This window comes from Urocitellus parryii, unplaced genomic scaffold, assembly GCF_045843805.1.
Source record: "Urocitellus parryii isolate mUroPar1 unplaced genomic scaffold, mUroPar1.hap1 Scaffold_40, whole genome shotgun sequence".
Taxonomy (NCBI): Eukaryota; Metazoa; Chordata; class Mammalia; order Rodentia; family Sciuridae; genus Urocitellus; species Urocitellus parryii.
The window spans coordinates 838,905-858,853 of NW_027553586.1; positions in this window are offsets into that span (position 1 = coordinate 838,905).

Below are 19,949 nucleotides of genomic sequence, written 5' to 3' on the forward strand. Positions count from 1 at the left end.
TAACTCAAAAAACCCTTTACCCCCCAATTCTGTAATATGACTTCAATAATATCTCCAATATCTAGACTTACTATAGTGACTGACTTTACATAAAATTTATTATAAAAGACAATTGCCATTATAAAAAATGTGATGAATACGCACACACAACACACAGAGGAATATCATTCTTTAAAAGGTGGAAATCTAGTCCCTTATGACAGTAAGGATGAACCCAAAGAATAGCCTGTTGAGATAAGCCTGACACAGAAAGACAGATACTGAATGATCTCATTGGAATGCAGAATCTTAAATTGTCAAGCTCATAGAAGCAGATATAACAGCTATAAAATGGCAACTTTCCTGTTCCTAAAAACTTTTCTAACTGCTTTTCAGGATGCAGGATGCAGGTGCAGAACACTAGGACCTGAAGAACCTGAGGAATAATAACAGAGCCCCATGGACCTGGATTAGAAGTGAGGACTGCTGGAAAGTTTCAGGATGGACCAGAAATATCCACAAATCCCATCTGGATCAGTCACTGGGTGGTGTAGACATTTGTACATGATTTTTGGTTGCAGGTAATCAATCTTATATTCCCCCTAACCCCAGAGTTGATATGTTCTTTCACTACTGGCCCATGAGACATATTTGAGGGTTTCCCAACTTCTTGTTGGTCCATTTCATGGCCCTTGCTTGCTAACACAGAGTATAATAGTGGTTACCAGGGACTGGGGTGAGTGAAATGGGGATAATTGTTCAAACTGTACAAAGTTTCAGTTATGTGGAATGAATACAATGTGCAGCTCTCATGTATGGCATGGTGACTGATGTTCTCATCATAAAAATGGTCAACACATGAAGTGATGAGTATATTAATTGTTTGGACAGTGGTAATCATTTAACAGTGTAAATGTATAACAGAACTAAAAGTTATATGTAAATACATACAATTTTTATTTGTCAACTGTATTTCAGCAAAGCTGAAATAAAGTTGAGATAATCACCAACTAACACAAGAAACATAAAAGACTTTTAAGTGTGCAAAATTCAATCCAAAAGCAAGGTTTAGCACACATGTTGGGGTTGTTTATTCATTCATGATAAGAAAACCATATAATTTTAAATGTTTGATTATACAAATAATAATAATAAAATATCTACAGCAGAAAGAATTGAACTTTTCTTAATTGATCTCTGTTGTGATGAATAAAAGAGAATCAATTGCAGGCTGGAAGTTGCTGTGTAAGAAAGTTCAGGGTAAAAAGGTACAGGTCAAAAGAAAATAATCTTCACACAGACCAGAAACAAAGTTAATGCAATTTTTCATATCCTCCTATTTTTTTTGTATTATGCAGGGCACAATATGGTCTAGTCCTTGAAAAGAAAATTTCTATTTTACACTTTAAATGTAGAAGTTTTGAGAGATTGTTTGTGGCATGCTCTTTCAGCTGCATATAGTCTATATGCCAAGATTTTCTTTTATTTAAAATATGTCTGATATTTCTCCACTATCATTGTCAGCATATGAGTTAATACAAGAATACTTAGAAATTGTTTAAAAATGCATGTAAATGCAAAGAACCACGCTGTAATAAAATACCACTTCTATATGTGTTTTTCCTAAAATCTTTCCTTAATTGACTGCCTCGGGCAAAACACATCCTAATAAGAGAATAATAGCTTTTCTATACCGAAAAGATAAACAAAGGCACAATGATATTAATTACACCAAGTGGTAATTATACAAGATAAATGCACACAACAAAGAGTTTTCAAGAAATAAGATTCTTACCCATTGCCCTCTTTCCCACATTTATTAGTTTATTAAATAATATTATGTCACAGTAAAATTTCTTTTATTAGCCTAAAGGAGAGTTGAGAGTTTTAGCAACTTATTATAAATTGATTCAATTTCAAAACTGTAGCTATTAATGCAATTATGCAAAATTAGCTATAAAATGAACTGAGTACTCAAAAATAACTGTAAAAGAAAGACACACCAACAGATAGAAAGTTAGTGATCACTTTTAACCTCCGTTGAAAACAAAGTATAGCACCCAAGGGGATGTGATTACTTCTCTGGAATCTCAACATTATTTTACGTTTTTCTCTTCTATGAAGTATTTTCAAAATTAACTAGCTTGCTAGAATGCATTAAGATATTGTTTACTTCATAAAGATGGTGGAAATCATATTCAGATGTATCTACTATTGGGATAAATAAGAATATATAAGTGTAAATAAATTTTTTTCAGCAATTTCAATTAGTTTGACTTAATGACATGGATTAACTAAATAGAATAATAGATCAGAGGAGCCAGTATCATTGACCTTGGCCCTGTGTCTGTGTCCCAACAAATCTAAGGTTAATATTCCAGTTACATTAACTCTAACGGTTTGCCAAACTGCCACCTCAAAAACTCATTCTTCTCATTGATTTTTTTTTTATGTGAATGTACTAAGAGGTGAAGTAAACAAGCAAACAAAACAAACAACAAAAAAACACTTTGGATTATTTTTTATCACATTGCCTATGTTTTTTTCCCTTGCAAGATAAGATATCATATATATATATATATTTACCTATCCCTCAAATATATATCTTGCCACACACTTCGTATCTCCACTCTCTTCATGTCACTTGCAAGTGATATCGTTATCATAGACAGGCCTTTCCAACCTGTAATCATCTTCTTGTGTAGGCTTGGGATTACTCATACTCATGTTATTCTATTAGCCAAGAATATACACACGTGTTTTCATATAAAGCACTTCTCAAATAACAATGTTTACAAATAGCTTACTCCTCCATAATGGTTTTCTTTGCCATGCTTGTAGAATTGAGAACTCTTTCCTTAACTTTTTACTACACCTTGTCCAAATTTCCATCTTGACATCAAATCCATATGTTGATTTTAAAATATCATTTTAATTTACTAATCTGATTTCATCCACAAGCTGCAATTAATTAAATTATTTTTATTCTATGTTTAATATATGATATAGACTTTGTAGATGTTTATTTACTGTATAGAAGTTTACTAAAGACAATAAATGAATGAAACTGAGCTAAATGAATTACTATGGAATGAAGGAAAGAGGAAAGGAATAGAAAATAAGTGTGTTCCTGAAGTGAGGAAATGAGTAAATAAGAAAGGAACTAATTATAACAATATAGATGTTCAGGGAAGAAAAGTGAAAGGATTTTTTACCTCTCCTTTTCTGTGATTTAGGATGCCTCAATGAAATTGATTTAGAAAAGTAGTGCAGTCTATACAACTGGTCACAAGTCTTCAATTCCTATCACCTTTGGGGATCTAAGAGTCACTGCAGTGTGCACAGGAGTGCAAACTCTTAAAATGTCTTTTCCATTTCCATTGGCAAATTATAGTCAAGGTCCCCATGACTTTGTGACTGGGTTGCAGACGAGTCTCTAATTCCAGTTTCCAGATATTATTCACTTCCAGACCTTTCAGACAATTACACTCAGATTTTCTTCACCACTACTCCTCATCATGCCTTTAATGACTAGTTCTATAATATTCTCTATGAAGGCAATCATTTTTGTTTGTTTGTCTTTTGCTCATTTTTCTCCCTTTAGTGTGTAAACTAAATCTTTGGAACAGAATTTCTAATACAGGAGGCCTCTACCAGGGTCTATAATTATGGATTTAAACTAAGAGGTTTTCCTACATATATATGATGAAAAAATAAACCTTTAAAAGCCAAAGGACCAGACATCCAGGGTCCTTTGGTGTCTGGTGCCATGTTAGCTTTTGAATTTCTCTTACTGATTTGCCCACAAAAAATACTCTAATGGAGGAAAAGGAATCACATAATAATGTCTTAAAATTTAAACGTTGTGTTGGCTCTTGGTCAACATTTTATTTCTATTGTATTAGTGCTGACTAAAGAATTTCTTCTACAGATTGACTTTTAATTCATACCCAGCCTTTACTACCTCTATTACATTCAGGATTCACAACTTCCTTAACTTAATCATGTGCTGATTAAATAAGAGAAGCTTCTGTTGAAGAAGAGGTCTTACATGAACATAATTTGCTTTCCCCTTCATCTACTTTTGCAATTATACAAGTCTTTAAATAGCAGTTACCAGTTCCTTTGTGCTTCATAATGGCTTGTAAGTGGGATTATAAATTTCAGGACAACATAAGGCTGCTTGAACTGTCAACTCTACAGTTCTAGGTAGCATCCTTCATAGAACTAGGGAAAACAGCCCTTCCCATTTTTGAGGCTCAGTTATACATAAGTATATTACATAGTAAGTTGTGTAAATGCCAACTGCTTAATGTGTTATGTGTTGGGATAAGCAATTAAATTATTCACTAATGTTATAAGGGATTAAATTTTTGATAGAGAAAAAAAGATAAATTCATCTTGTGTTCTTTCATTTCAGGTTAAAGGTTTTTTTTTTAGGAATAAAATGCCTTCCTCGTTCCATTTTTTAGAGTTAATTGCTAACCTTACCAGAAAAGTTAATGATGCAGGACAAAGAACTTGCTGGTATTTAGGAAAAAAATTCAGTGTCTCATAAGAGACTTAGACACATGACAAATGTGATTTCAAGCAGCTCTAATGAAAGGCAGCATAGTGGTGGACATGTGCATTAATGTCTTATGGTACACATTTGAAATGTTGACACACTCCCTTTGGTATGTTTGCAACATTAGAGAGATATGGAAGTGTTATTATTTATTTCCTTTGATTGCAACTTTTATGGTTGCTTATTATGGGTCAATATTGAAACAATGCATTGATTGTTGGGAACAGGAAGTTAATAGTTATCTAACATTGTCACTTTTTGATTTTCTATTTGGATGGTCAGATACTAAAATATTATTTAGGTGATACAGTATGTACCAAAGAAACATTAGTTTAATTCAATTATTTTTTATTTGGACTATGTCAGAATAAAAATGGTCCATGACTATAATCTTGTGAAGTTTTTATAGTTATCTTTGTGTTTAATCATTGTTTTAGACTTGGGTATTCCTGTTTTGCAAAGATAATTTAACTGTTATTTCCTCATTAAGAATTTGAATTCCTTCTCTTGTGCCTAACGCTGACACTTAGATACTATCAGGAAAATTCAACAGTTCCTTAGAACTAGAAGAGCAAAACCTTCTGTTTCATTGTAGTCTTGAATCTTTTATCTCTAGAGATTTGTGATATGATAACTTTATAATTGTGTCCAGTTTAACTGAGCCACTTAAAAACAGATGTATTTTAAATGTGTAACAAGAATCTTATCAGTAATGCTTGGATTTAATAATGATTTATGTGGAGCCAAAAAATGTCAAAAACAGTCTCTTTGGCTTTTGTAGTCTATTGCAAATACAGTATGTACTAATAACTTAGTAAATGTTTATCTCTTTCCAAGTGAATCTGAGAAGATATTCCATTCAAAATGTGAGCATAGAAGCTACTTTGTAAGTAGAGATGCTAAGAAACAATTTAGTCAGCTGTTCTCTTGGTACCCTCTGAAATGAAATTTCCACTGTTTCTGTTATGCATGCTACCTACACATGGTTTTTATTTTTCAAGTACCAGTCATCCCATTGTGTAGTAGCCTGAGAGTATGTGTGTTTGCGGGAGCTACTAACATGGGCTTTATCAGTGACTATAAACAGACAGATGTATTGTACACAAACATAAGTCAGCCTGTAATTATACATCAGAGACTATGACCTACTCATTGATGTATTTTAGTCATATGATAAGGAATCTATAGTATAAATTGTACCCATCTATGGCTTAACTTTTTTTTTCTTTTGTTTTTGTTTATTTATTGGGAATACATGCATTCATTACAAAATTTCCAAGTTAATCCAGTACAGAAAAATCAAACCAAACTAATTACCATTATTGGATACAGAGCTCAAAGCATTTCTCATGTTATCAAACAGTTCTTTTGTGTGTTAGGGAGCAATAACTTAGTGAGTCAGGGGATAATCAAAACCACAAGAGTCACATGTATCATCTTACTGAAGAACATCAATACTACTTTGAGTTTGTAGGAAGAAATCTTCCAAATCCTATGTTATTATAATATTTCATTAGTCACAATCAATGAAAACTTATCATTCAATATGCACTGAGAATTGATGGAGAAAATCTAGTTTTTATGAGTGGTTTTCATGAGGTGTGATGTTTGAGAAGATACTACTTTTTTGGATCCTGGAGGCAATTATGTTGCAACTGAATCCTAGAAAACAAGGCTTTTCACTGTTGTTGCCACAGTGCTCATGCAGAGACTCAAGAATGTCCTAGTTCAACCAAGATAACTAGTTAAAGTGTCCAGCTTCTCTGCTAGTATTTGGCATGTTCAAAGCTATCAAGTCAAGAACATGTCTTTTAAAAAGAGACCTGAGTTCCCTATAAAATCTTGTCTGTTTACTTCACATATTCTTTCCCCACCCACATAAATACACAAACATACAAACAATAAATTTTAACAACAAGTCAACATCTTATTATAATTGCTTTAGATGCAAATATTACATGGGATTGCAACTACTGAGTTGCAGTTTCCATTCCACAGTGCAATAATTTTAATGTTGATTTTAGTCTTCATTTTTGTTAATTTTTAAAGAAAAGAGTACCTAATTATATAACATGTTGGGGAATATTGTCAATAATAATAGAAAGTTTAAATATGAGAATAAAGAAATAAACGTTATAAAAGATCTTCAGGGGCTGAGGTTGTGGCTCAGTGGCAGAGCATTTGCCTTGCATGTGTGAGGCCCTGGGTTTGAACCTCAGCACCACATAAAGATGAATAACTAAATAAAATAGAAGTACATGTCCACCTACAGCTAACAAAAAAAGGTAAAAAAAAAAAAGATCTTCAGAGAGATTCAATGATTCAATACCATCGGATGCGTCAATTTTTGCAATAGATATCATGATTTCCCTGAGCCTTTAGATATGTGGTAATTTGCAATTCCCAAATATTACATATGAATTAAGCAGGATCTATCAATCTTAGAAGTGCAAATAAAAATAACAAACATTTAATGTAAATTTTTAATTTTATAAATTGTAGATTCTCATGCCATGGTAAGGAATAATATAAACAAAGCTCATTCCTAAGTTTCCTCCAAGGGTAACATCTTATAAAACTATAGTTCAGTATCACAAGCAGAATATTAACATGAAGACAGTTCAGACAGGGAACATTTTTATTACCACAAAGGTCTCCTGCATTACACAGTTATAACAACAACCACTTTCCACCAGTTCCCTCCTCCTCAAGCCCTAGACACCATTCTTACAATGTTAGCATTTCAAGAATGTTAAACACTCACACAGTAAGTAACATTTCAGGATTGAAATTTTCATAGTATAAATCTATGAAGATTTTTTCCAGTATGTTGCATGCATAATTAGTTTGTTCCTTTTTATTTTGAGTTACATTTCATGGCATAAATGTTTTTCAGTATATTAATTCATTCCTTGAAGAAATCTTGGTTGTTTCTAGAGACATAAAGCTTTCGTTGGAGTAATTTTTTATCTGCACTAGTATTTATGTTGCAGGTTTTTTTTTTCTGTTCAATCTCTACTAAGAAGCAACATGAAAACCAAGGGGATTCAGCACTGGGTATTTTCTGGATTCCAAGTTCCCTAGCCTGTCTTGTTCTCTCTGCCCTTCAGAATCTCCTTATAATTTTCTTATATGTAATGTTCAAATATTTTAGTCATATTTAGTGTTATGCAATAGATTATTTACCCCATCTTCTGAAAGTGAAGGAAAGACATCTTAATTAATCGTAATGAAAAATAATTCAAACACATCTTTTAGCCTTACTTCAAATAAAACATAAAATAATTTTAATAAAATAAAATTAAGTAAAATTTTGTATTGTATACCTCTCCAAAATTATTTTGAATGTAAGAGGGGCAGACAAGAGCTGGGTGTAGTGGCACATGTCTGTAATCTCAGCAGCTTAGGAGGTTGAGACAGGAGGATTTCGAGTTCAAAGTCAGCTTCAGCCAATTGCAAGGCACTAAGCAGTGAAACTGTTTCTCTAAAGTAAATACAAAATAGGGCTGAAGATGTGGCTCGGTGGCTGAATGCCCCTGTCTTCAATCCCTAGTAGTACCCCCCCAAAAAAAACAACTCCCCATCTTTTGGATTGGGAATATAGCTCAGTTAGTAGAGTGCATGCCTTGCATACATAAAGTCCTGAGTTCAATCCCTAGAACCACACACACACACACAGACACACACACACATATACACAAACACACGTACACACACACACAAAGTGTTCTACTCTAAAAGAGGCAGACAGATTTTAATTTTAATTTTAGTACATGACAATTTTGAAGGGTGTGTATATCATTTTGTTTTTATGCCATAGCTTCACAAAAGCAAGAATAGTATTATTTACTTATTTATTTTTTTAATTTATATATGACAGCGGAATGCATTATAATTCTTATTACACATATAGAGCATAATTTTTCATATCTCTGGTTGTATACAAAGTATATTCACACCAATTCATGTCTACTTACATGTACTTTGGATAATAATGATCATCACGTTCCACAGTCATTTATAACCCCATGCCTCCTCTTTTCCCCTCCAACCCCTGTGCCCTATCTAGTATTTGTCTATTCTTCGCATATTCCCTCTCTCTCCCACTATGAATCAGACTCCTTATATCAAAGAAAACATTCAGCATTTGATTATTTGGGATTGGATACCTTCACTTAGCATATTTACTTATTTCATTGTTATTCCCTAAGTTCTTTAAACTGATGTTTAGACTATTGCAATAGAATAGAAACAATGGGACAAACCCACATGGCTGGTCGTTGACATAGGGGTGCAAAACACACATTAAAGACAGGCTTTTAAACAGATATGCTGAGAAGACTGTATAATGATATGTGGAACAATGAAACTCAACCTCTATCTCTCACCCTGTATAAATGTAAACTCAAAGCTAGGAATTAGACTAGAAACGTTGCATTTACTAGATGAAAACTTAGGGTGAACACTCCCACATATAGGCATAGGCAGTGATTTCTTCAATAGAACTCCTAAAACTGAGGAATAATATAAAAATTAATAAATAGAAAGACATTAAATTAAAAATCTTATGCAAAGCAAACAATGAAGAGCAAGAAATGAGGGTCAGCTATACTATTTTTTAGAGAGAGATAGAATTTTTTTTAATATTTATTTTTTCAGTTTTTGGTGGACACAACATCTTTATTTTATTTTTATGTGGTGCTGAGGATGAAACCCAGTGCCCCACACATGCCAAGTGAGCACATTACCACTTGAACCACATCCCCTCAGCTACTCTTTTAACAGAGGATTAATATCTAGAATATATAAAGAACCAAAAAAAAACTTAACACCAAAGAAACAAAAGAAAACAAATAACCCATTTGATAAATGGACAAATAAACAATGAACTAAATAAACATTTCTCAAAATAATAAATTCAAATGGCCAATAAATATATGGATAAGTGTTCAACATCTTTAGCAATTAAAAAATGCAAGTCAGAACTACAATAAGATGTAATATCATTCTAGTTAGAATGGCAATTTTCAAGAATACAAATAATAAATGCTGGTGAGGATATGAAGAAAAAGGAGCACTTATATAACTGTTGGTGGATTGTAAATTAGTATGATCACTAGGGAAATCAGTATGGAAGTTCCTGAAAAGATTAAAAATAGAATCACCATATGACCCAGGTATGTCACTCTTCAATATTTACTCAAAAAAATGAAAGTCAGAAAAGCATAGTGTTAGATGCATCAGCATAATTCATAAGATAGATATATATATAGTATATATATAATATATATAATTATAATATATAATTATAATATAATATATAATTATAATATATAATATATATAATATATTATATATATATATATATATATATATATATATAATGGCTGATTTGCTGTGTACACACATACAAATACATACACATATATGATTTGCTCAGCCATACATAAGAACAAAATTATATCATTTTTCCAGAACATAAATGGAACTAAAAAGCATCATGTTTAGTGAAATAAGCCAGATTCAAAATTCAAGTTGTTGTGGTGTGAATTGATCAATATGATCAATAAGTCATAGGCATAGGTTATGGACTATAGTAATAAGGTAAGATAACATAGATAAGCAACAATGGGACATAGTTCATCTGGAGTAAGCCTAAGTAATAGTAGTATATTATGTAACTGTAAGACATAGGATTTAAGCTACTGCGAAAAAATATAGAACAGTGAAAGGTGATAAGTCAGTATGCCAGTATAGTTATGGACAAATATAGGCTAACATAGATAAGATGAATAGGTTAACATAGATAAGGTTAAATCCATATGGCTATGAACAAATGTATTAGCTTGATTATGCAGACATAAGGCTTATAGATATCAGTAGGAAAATGAGTAAATGAGCTAAATTCAGTTTTAAGTAAATATCAAATAAGTTAATACTGGGATATCGGGGATGGAGTCATTGTGGTTATACAAACAAAAGAGTGTGGCCATAGAGACTCCATCTTAGCTGTTCCAGACTCCATCTCAGTTTTCTGTGAAGAGGGAATTGCATGACCCATTTCTGAGAAACAGAAATGAAAGCTGTTTTCTTATAAAAACATTGTTTTTCTGTACTTTGTACCCCACAGAATGTACCCAACTCAGGATATGATTGTCTAACACCTGCTCCCCCAGAGATGCGGTTATCTAAGTTGTTCAATATAGCTGCTTTTTCAGCTTCAGTGACATGCTTGCTTGTCACCTGGAAGATTCCAGTACTGTTAGGGCTATCAGGTTCCACTAACTGCTGTTGTAGCTACTGCAATTGGCTTGCTTACATGATGCTGAAAAAAAAATCCCTAAGCTGTGGTTTTTGTCTTTAAACTCTCAAGGAAGGCCAGGAGGGGTTGCTATTCTCCCACAGAGCTTCTGTCTCTACAGGTAGCTGACAGTCCCTGACCAGGTAAATAAAGCTCTCTTTTGTTTAAATTTGGACTTAGAGTGTTTTCTGAAGCTGCTCCTTATAACAAAGGGTCAAATGTTTTCTCTCATATGTGTATACTAGAAAGAAAGGAAGAAGAAAAAAGGAGGAGTCTCTTAAAAATAGAAAGGAGTGTTTGTCCTCCACATGAGTGTCAATTAATAAGTCTAGGTCACCTAGTCATTTGGACAAATCCCTCAGTGCCTTTCACACCGCATCCCAGCTGTTAAAATATTGCCTTCCACACAAGGACAGGGAAAGCTAAAGCAGAGGCATATTAAGTTTGAGGATAGTCTTGGACTCTGCCGCAAAATCACAAATGAAAAAGGCTGAAGATATAGTTCGGTGTTAGGTCACCCCTGGGTTCAATCTGTACTACCAACCAATAAGCAGGTAAATAAATAAAAATTTTGAAAGTCGCCTACTTTTCATTGCAAGGAAGTTGAGTTTGGTATAGGATTCCCTTACCTATTGCAGTAGTGTGACTGAATAAATTCTTTCCTCAGAGTTTTGACTATCTTTAACATGGACCCATCCAGGTTAGGCAAAACAGGGTAGCTCATGTCCAAGCAAAAAGCACAGGAAGCCCTGCCACCTTTGTGTCATAGCAACAGGTTTACATGTGCTGGTGCTGGTGCTGTTTACCACCTACTGATCTTGATATAAACATGGTAAATTAGAGAAAAATGTGGTTTTAGCTATTTGAACTTTTACTTTTAAAGTATAAATTTGATATTTCACAGCATTTTACTTTAATGGTTTTCATCTGTATTTAATTGTAGCTTATTTTTCTGGTCATGGGAGTGGTGTTTAATGGTATGATTTCACCTGTGGTTGCATTTTATTTTTCCTCATAAAATAATGAAAAATACCATCATAAAGATGTCAAACATAATTATATGTGTGAATTCAAAGTTTTCCTTAATAACACAAAAATAGTTTATATTTCAGCTCATTTAGCAAGCATTTTTAATGACTTATCTATCAGAACAAAATTATCATTTTCATGGGCCTCAAAAATATTATAAAATAAATAAAGTTTGAGAATTTGGTGAACATTTTAATTTAAAACATCTTTATGATTGTTTGGGGTAAAATTTGCAGAGTGTAATTTAGTAATATTGAAAATACAAAATCATATCTCTTCATTTTTATGAAAGGATTTGTTAATGATTTCAGGATAGTAAAGGATATTTTTATATAATAAATCAGAACCTTAAAATTTGCCATATCATTCCCACCATGTGAGTTGAATTGTTAGAGAGAAATTATGCCTCAGCATTCTCACCAACAATCACCAGAAAAATTTTCTCTAGATGCTAATTTAAACTTAATTTGAACATGTACAATAGAGACAATATTTGGATGAATTTTAGATGCTTAATAATTATGGGCCTTTAGAAATCCCAAGTCACATCATTAGAGACATTAATGGAAAAGTTTTAAAAAAGGGAATTAGTATTATTATTCATTAGCAGCATTAAGTTTATTAATGGACTTTATTATGATCATAAATTTAGTTCCATTCAAAACTTTAAAATTGTTGTTGGCTTTTCCCACAACAATTTTCAAATTTCATACTACTGTCCACATTTTCATGAGCATATTTTACCAACATTTTGCATTATGTAAGTTCAAGTTCTTATAGTGTATTACACTATTAGTGGGTAGAATATGTGTGACCATATGGATATGTAAATTAATGATTATTAACACTGGGTATGAATAAAACACTGGGAAGAGGAGCAAAGATGCTTGTACCCCCAAACCCTCTTTAGCGCCTAATCTTGTGCTTCACCCTGTTACACACAGTTCCACTTTTTCCCATCATGGGTGTTACTACTCAATAGAATAGAGAAAGCACTGCTTGTACACACTTCTTTCTTCATTTCTACATGAGATTTATCATTATAGCAGAATTGTCATAAAGCGAGGACTCTGGCACCCAAGCAGCTAAGAATGGTTCTTCAGTCTCTACTAGAAAGCTAGTTTTGTTTTGAAACAAACTGCTCATCCTTTCTGTATTCCCCACTCACTCACATAGTTGAAAGAATGTAAAACATTGTCCAATTAAGTTGGATTTTTATCAATTCTCTGTCTCTCTGCCTCTCTGCCTTTCTCTCTCTCTCAACTTATAATTCTCTATACAATTTCCTAAATTGATTATCCTCCACTATTTTATCTTTACTAACCATTGTATCTTGACTAATTTTATTATCTTCCTCTTTTCTAAATAAATGGCTTGCCCTTCTTGGCATTATTGTTCATTCAACATTTAATATATGTCATTATATTAGTTCCATCTCTAAAGTAATAATTTATATATTACTTATTTACTTTTTACTTAAATAAAATTTTAAGAAATGATCCATTGGACTATCTAATTGCTAATTACAAGTGAATTCATACAATTCACAACTATGAAGCTAAATAAGAAGATCACATAACTGATACTTACTATGAAGTTATAAATGTAACCTGATGTTCCATTTCTACTGGATAGATGAACCATATCATAGTGGAGAGGCCTCATATCATTGTAAGGGCTATTAGTAGCCTATGATCACAGCCATTAGTCAGCCTATGGAAACTGAGAAATGTTCTTCTGGGATGACCAGATCTCTCTAGAGAGAATCTATACTGTTATAATCTTTAAAGCTTCACACAATAGAATTATTTTATAACTTAAAACAGTTATACTTTATTTGAATAGAACATTAAATTAACATTGAATTGCACCAAAATTCTTATGAAAGTACATGTGACAACCATATTAATTCCAAATGAATTCATTATGATTAGAGCTATTATAATGAATACAAATGAGTTAACAATGAAATGACACTAAATTTTTTTCTTATTAAAATTCAGTAAAAGACATGAATATTGTTATGCAGTGTCCAACTATTTATAACGATTTTATGCCTGTACCCCTAAATGCTAATAGAAAAGTTTTAATAGTCTATAACTCAAGGCATTAGCAAAGTGTTGATATTAGAAGAAGTTTCTTCTTCTGAAAATTCTTCATTGAGGTAATAACTCAAATATTTTTTTCATTCAATATATCTTGCAAGTTTTCTGAGCTTTTTGATTAAACTTGTAAAAGCCTTCAATTATTTTAGATTTAAGCCATATTCTGATATCCATCTTCCAGCCACAAGGTCTGGAAGCAGATATAGCAGACTGATGAGAAATGCTATGTTTATTTAGTCACTCCTTGAGGTGCTGCCATTTCTAGGGGTACCCTCAAGGGAATTCCAAATAAGTCTCTAGTCTATGTTGCCTTAGATGCTATTTTCCCAAACTGTACTCCATATATGTACTTGTTCAAGAAAAGCAGCCAAATAATCCAATGCTCCAGATGGCTCTACTTACTAACTAAAGAAACGTAAATGAAAATGTTCTTGATGTTCCCCATGGGCCCTTTTCAGAAAGCTTGAAAAAATCAGTGAGCAAGTTTATTTTCTAACTTATGAAATAAAAATAAATGGATAGGCTTAAAATTTAAAAACTTAAAAAATTATATTTTAAAACATGCCTAGGGAAAAAATAATATTTTTAAACTTTCATGACATCAATATTCATTGAATCCTAGTATGTGCCAAACCCTGAATACTGAGGGCTGTTGTTGACAAAGTCAAGGCATCTCTCACTCATGCAGCTGATAGCATAGTGAGGATCCATTGAAGATCTCAATCATCCTTGGCTCAGCTCAAATACCAGTCTTTACTATTAGTGAGATGGCTATATGTCTTCTCTACTGTAGTCAAGTTTTTCAACATGACTTTATATGTTTTATAGAATATCAGCCCCCTTTTCAATTATATAACTCACACCAAATGGCATTGTTATACAGGATAAACCATATATGACCATTAGTCTAAGAAGATGGTGTTACTCAGTGTTTCTAACCTCATAGCAGTAAATTTTTATTTGTAAATTTTTATCTTGTTATTCAAGTTTTTTCCCCCAGCTTTTCTTTACCCTAAATGCTTTATTCATATCATTTAACATTTTAAGGTTGAAATGAAGTTCTTATTTAAATCAGTTCCTTGATTTTTCATTAAAGGAAAAATATGTTTAGTGAAGGAATAGGGGCATAAGATATTAAATTCCCAAAGATGCACTGTGTCAAGTACTTAAACAAAAGGACAAATGCTTACTTTAGTGATCTCCCACTGATATTAATCATGCACTGCCAGATGGTACAGACTTGCTGGCATATCATGCTTTGTAGATTCAGACCACTGCCTCTCTACTGATTCTTCCAGCCCCAATCTCAGGTCACATGACAAAAATAATTGAGATGATCAAGTACTTTTTAAAAAATCTGAAACCATCTTCTTGATAAACTGTCTCTAAACATAATACATATTTCCTCCAAATAAAATTTCAGTACCTGAGAACTTGATTTTATCCTTGCACCTTTTAGATATGTTCTACATAAGTTATATTTATCCTGTATCCATTCTCTCTCACCTCTCACATAATACAATTAGGATAACCAATAAGCAAAAGATTGAAAAATGAAGAGAAAGAGAGAGAGAGAGAGAGAGAGAGAGAGAGAGAGAGAGAGAGACAGAGACAGAGACAGAGAAAGAGAGATTAAAGTAGTAAGGTTCCATAGGAATACAAACATTTTAAGCCTCATTATTTGCTTTTAATACCAGGCTGGAAAAAATTGTAAAAATTATACAAAGTAACAATTATATAATATATGTATCTAACAAGTTTCAACTCAGTATATTGGTTTAATTTTTGTTGATTTTCCAGCATACATCATAATGTCAGTTAATATACCAATCTTTAAACATAGAGTTAATTATGCAATATGCTGCCAACAATATGGTAAGGTTCATAGCAATTTATACTTGGTATCTTGTTTTATTTTATATGTTATTTAACTACACTAAATCGTGTAACAATACAGAGATTCAACTAGAATGTTTGTTAAATGGGATATCTCCCCCCAAGTTATAAACAATTTATGGCTTAGTTACATTGTTAAGAGATAGGGCATGTAAAGGGATAGAAAAGACACAAGAGAGGTTACTACACACTTTATCACTCTGCCTGAAGCCCTCCTATGAGGCCAAACTGAACCATCTTAAGGCTAAAGGGAGGAGGTTAGCTGGCCTCTGGGGGAGTTCAAGACCCTAAAGGAGAAGTCCCCAATCTTGGGCATCTGCAATCGCCCATTGGATTGACCTAAAGCTAACCTGTTGCTAGGTAACATGTCATTAACACTGTGGTTTGGTTCCCTTCTGTGTGTATTTCAGGGGGAGGGGGATTATGGTGTGTACAGTAGAAAAGAAATAATGTCAGGTTTAGCTGTCAATCAAGGTGTCATTCAACCCCAAATCTACCCAGGGGAGTAAGGGGAGACCTAGCATAGCTCAATAAAAGCCAGCTCCACCGTGCAGCTACACTCCTTCTCCTCTCCCAGTGTATTTTCACATTCAATGAACCTTGGCTTTGCCTGCAAACCTCTCACTTCCCCCTCAATTATTTGTTTGGCATGCCAAAATCTGGGATGCCCTGGGGAATCCTGTCTGTGCATCTATGGAGCATTTAAAACACAAATAAATGCTTGGTTGATCAAGTTCAGATTCAAAATTGATCTATGAAATGATTAAGATAAGTATAAAAAATATTGTGATGAAGTGGAAATGCCAATAAATAGGTCATCTTAAATATTAGGTTCTCTATTTCAAACTGCTTCCTACTATGACCTTGAAAATATATTTATGTTATAGGTTGTGCATGTTTCTCAATATCATGTCATTCTTACTTCTTTCCTTGACACAACCTATTCAAGAAAGCTGAGTGATTCAGTGCAATGACAGAAAAGAACTCCACTCAAATAGTCAAGTAAAATTATCTAGTTAACAGTGATTCCAAAAGTTGGTATCATTTGATGCACTGCATTAGGTTCATATTGATCAGATAGTTTATAAGCTTAGAATATCTGTTACACTCACAGGGGAGATATTGAAAACTCTAAATGTATATTTGATAAGCATACTATAAATAAGGTTACTATAGAAATAGATAAAATTAAAACAGTGTAAGATTCAATTATTTTTTCCAAATTCACTAGACAGATAATCCTACAAATCTCCTTCTAGCACTGTTTCAATTTTCTTATTAGTCTAACTAACCAAAATTCTTGAAATTGTAGTCATTGTATACTATAATGCCAAAATCAAAATATAAGTGTGAGTTGGTTTACCTGAGCATCACAATATAAGCTTATAAAATATTTGTCAAAATGATATTCTGGAAAAATTTTAAATAAACTTTGCAGACACCACACTCAGTCCCCTACCTGCTTCCCAGTTTTTGGAAATATATGCTATGCAGAGTATAAATCCTGTTAGTGCCCTCATGTTATTGGCTCAAGATATTTCATATTTTCCAAATGACAATTATTAAAATATGAATAGATACTCAATTCTCATAAAGCCCCATATGGTTACTGATTAATGTTTTATGAGAATAAAATCTTACTTAAAATGCCAATAAAATATTTTAGCATCTATTACAGTGTATAGAAAAACCATTCTTCAGCTACGTATGTCAGTTTACCTAGGAATGAGCTTATTTCTATACCCATATATGTCCTGGAATATGTGCAAAGGATCTTTTATTGAAGGACATTCACATTTCACTTTTACAATGAAGAGATGCCCATCTCATTCTAAAGCATTCCTCTCAATCTTCAAATCCAGTTCTCAGTCATTTAGTACCCCATTGTGCATACCTGGGTCAATTTATGCTTCCTACCAGTTTTCAAGGCAATCTTAATAGATGCAGAAATTCCAATCAACAGCCCTAGGGCCCTTGCTCTCAGTAGGGCTTTGATCAAATGTTCTCTCTGATTTGAGATCTCTCAGTTGAGTCATGATTTTTAGTTTCTTGCTTTGCTTCCCAGCTGTTTTCTTCTTCTAATCAGGACTGAAGCAGAGTGCTTCACAGTAAGGACTAACATGCCTTCTATTGTCTCTAGGTCAAAGCCTCTCACAGGAACAGATTTCTTTATTTCATTCTCTGTCTTCTAATTTTTTGCTGATGCTTCTTCAATACATTGACCACCAGCCAAAGGACATGACATCTTACCTGTTATCCTCCTCTATCCTACATGATATCCTCCTTTGTTAATGCATGAACTTAAAATTTAACCCAAACATAAAGTGATGCCAGTATCACTGATACCTGTGAATGGATATCCAGGATACCTTCATCTCACCTCTAAATCTATTTTAACACTGAACAGTGACAGAGAGTTCTGGTTGAACTGTGACTGGTTAGCCTGCTAGAGCATTCCATGCCTCAGCCATAGTATATGAAGCCTGAGTCAACTTTTACTGGGGTTTTTGTTGAATGCTAATTTCCACCCATATCCTCTCTGATACAGAGAAAACACGAAGCCTCAGCCACAGTATGATGGCTTCAAACTATTAAGTAATTTTAATGGGTTTAACTATTATTATCACAATACTGTATTTTATAATAAATTTTTATATATCATGTTTATATAATCAAATTTTATAGTACTAATAGGAGAAGCATCATTTGATAGCTTAAAACAAAGCAAACAAAAAGGAACAGAGTCAAACTCATGCTTTCTAGAAGATAAACAGAAAATAAAATTTGGCATGCAGAAATTACTCATTTTAATTTATATCTATGCATGTCACAATATTATTCATCTATTGAAAAGTCCCATATGAAGCTTTTTTAACACTCTGAGTAGCTCTGAATTCTACTTACCTGAAGATAATTATTGATTTAAAATATAAATGAATGAAGAAGTTTGCAAAAAGAATATCATATATCAATTTATAATAATCTGAAATATTGTGTGGTGGTAATTATCTTTTAATGCATGTATATGAATTTTACTTTTGCAAGGTCTCATTGTAAAATGGTTCGCCTTATAAATTCTAAGCATCTGTTTTAATGGAAAGTCAAGTTTGAGGAGTTTCTTTTGTTTCTCACTAGAAATTTAAATGAAAACAGTTCTCAATTTCAAACATTTATATCAATAAGAATCATCATCTACAAGGAAACTTCAGTTGTGTAGTAATAGAGTGTGTATTTTCTTGCAAATTAATTTATAGCCCACAATTTTAACCAATAGTTCTTTGTAGATTCTTTAGGTAGATTCTAATAGCTCTTCAAACACTCACAAAGGTATATTTTTGATTTTGTATGTATATCCCTATGTGGATTTTTCCTTGGAATAAAGTTGAATATTTCATTGGATTGTACAAGATGATTTAAAACTAAAAAATGAAGGACAATTGCTTTAGAGAAATTGAGATCTCTATCACCCCTTCTGTAAAATTTCAATACATAAAAACATATTGCCAAAGAAACAGTTTAACCTTGATCAATGTTTCTCAAATTATATGCTATCAACTCTTGAGTCCTCAGAATGGCAGGATGGTGCACGGTGTAAATAAAGCCAGGCTGGTTGTTTCTGACCTCATGTGTATCATGATATGTAAAAGAAACCAAGCCCTGTGGAGCTGCAAATTATCTATTGCAAGTTCTCCCTAATTGGGGGTGTTTCTCCTCATAACGAGATAAACCAGAAAATTAGGTAAAAAATAAACTTGCAGGGGTGAGGGTGTCAAATAAGGATATCTTCTGCACGTGGTCTTCTCAGCATCTGGTACACCACGAGCAGTAAACGCCACTAAGAACCGAAGCCATTCACTTCTTATTTTGCACACAAGGAAATGGAGGCCTGGTGGTCTGGGAGCTTTGCACAAGACTGAAGGGTTAGAGGCATGGGCAAGATGGGCGAAGCATTGCCTGGTCTCGATCTCTTATTTCTCCAACTTCAACTTCACCCCTTGCGGAGTTCATACAGCAATGTGGTTGGAATAATAACAGGGAAAAATCAAGTCAGCTTCACTTGACACCGAATTTC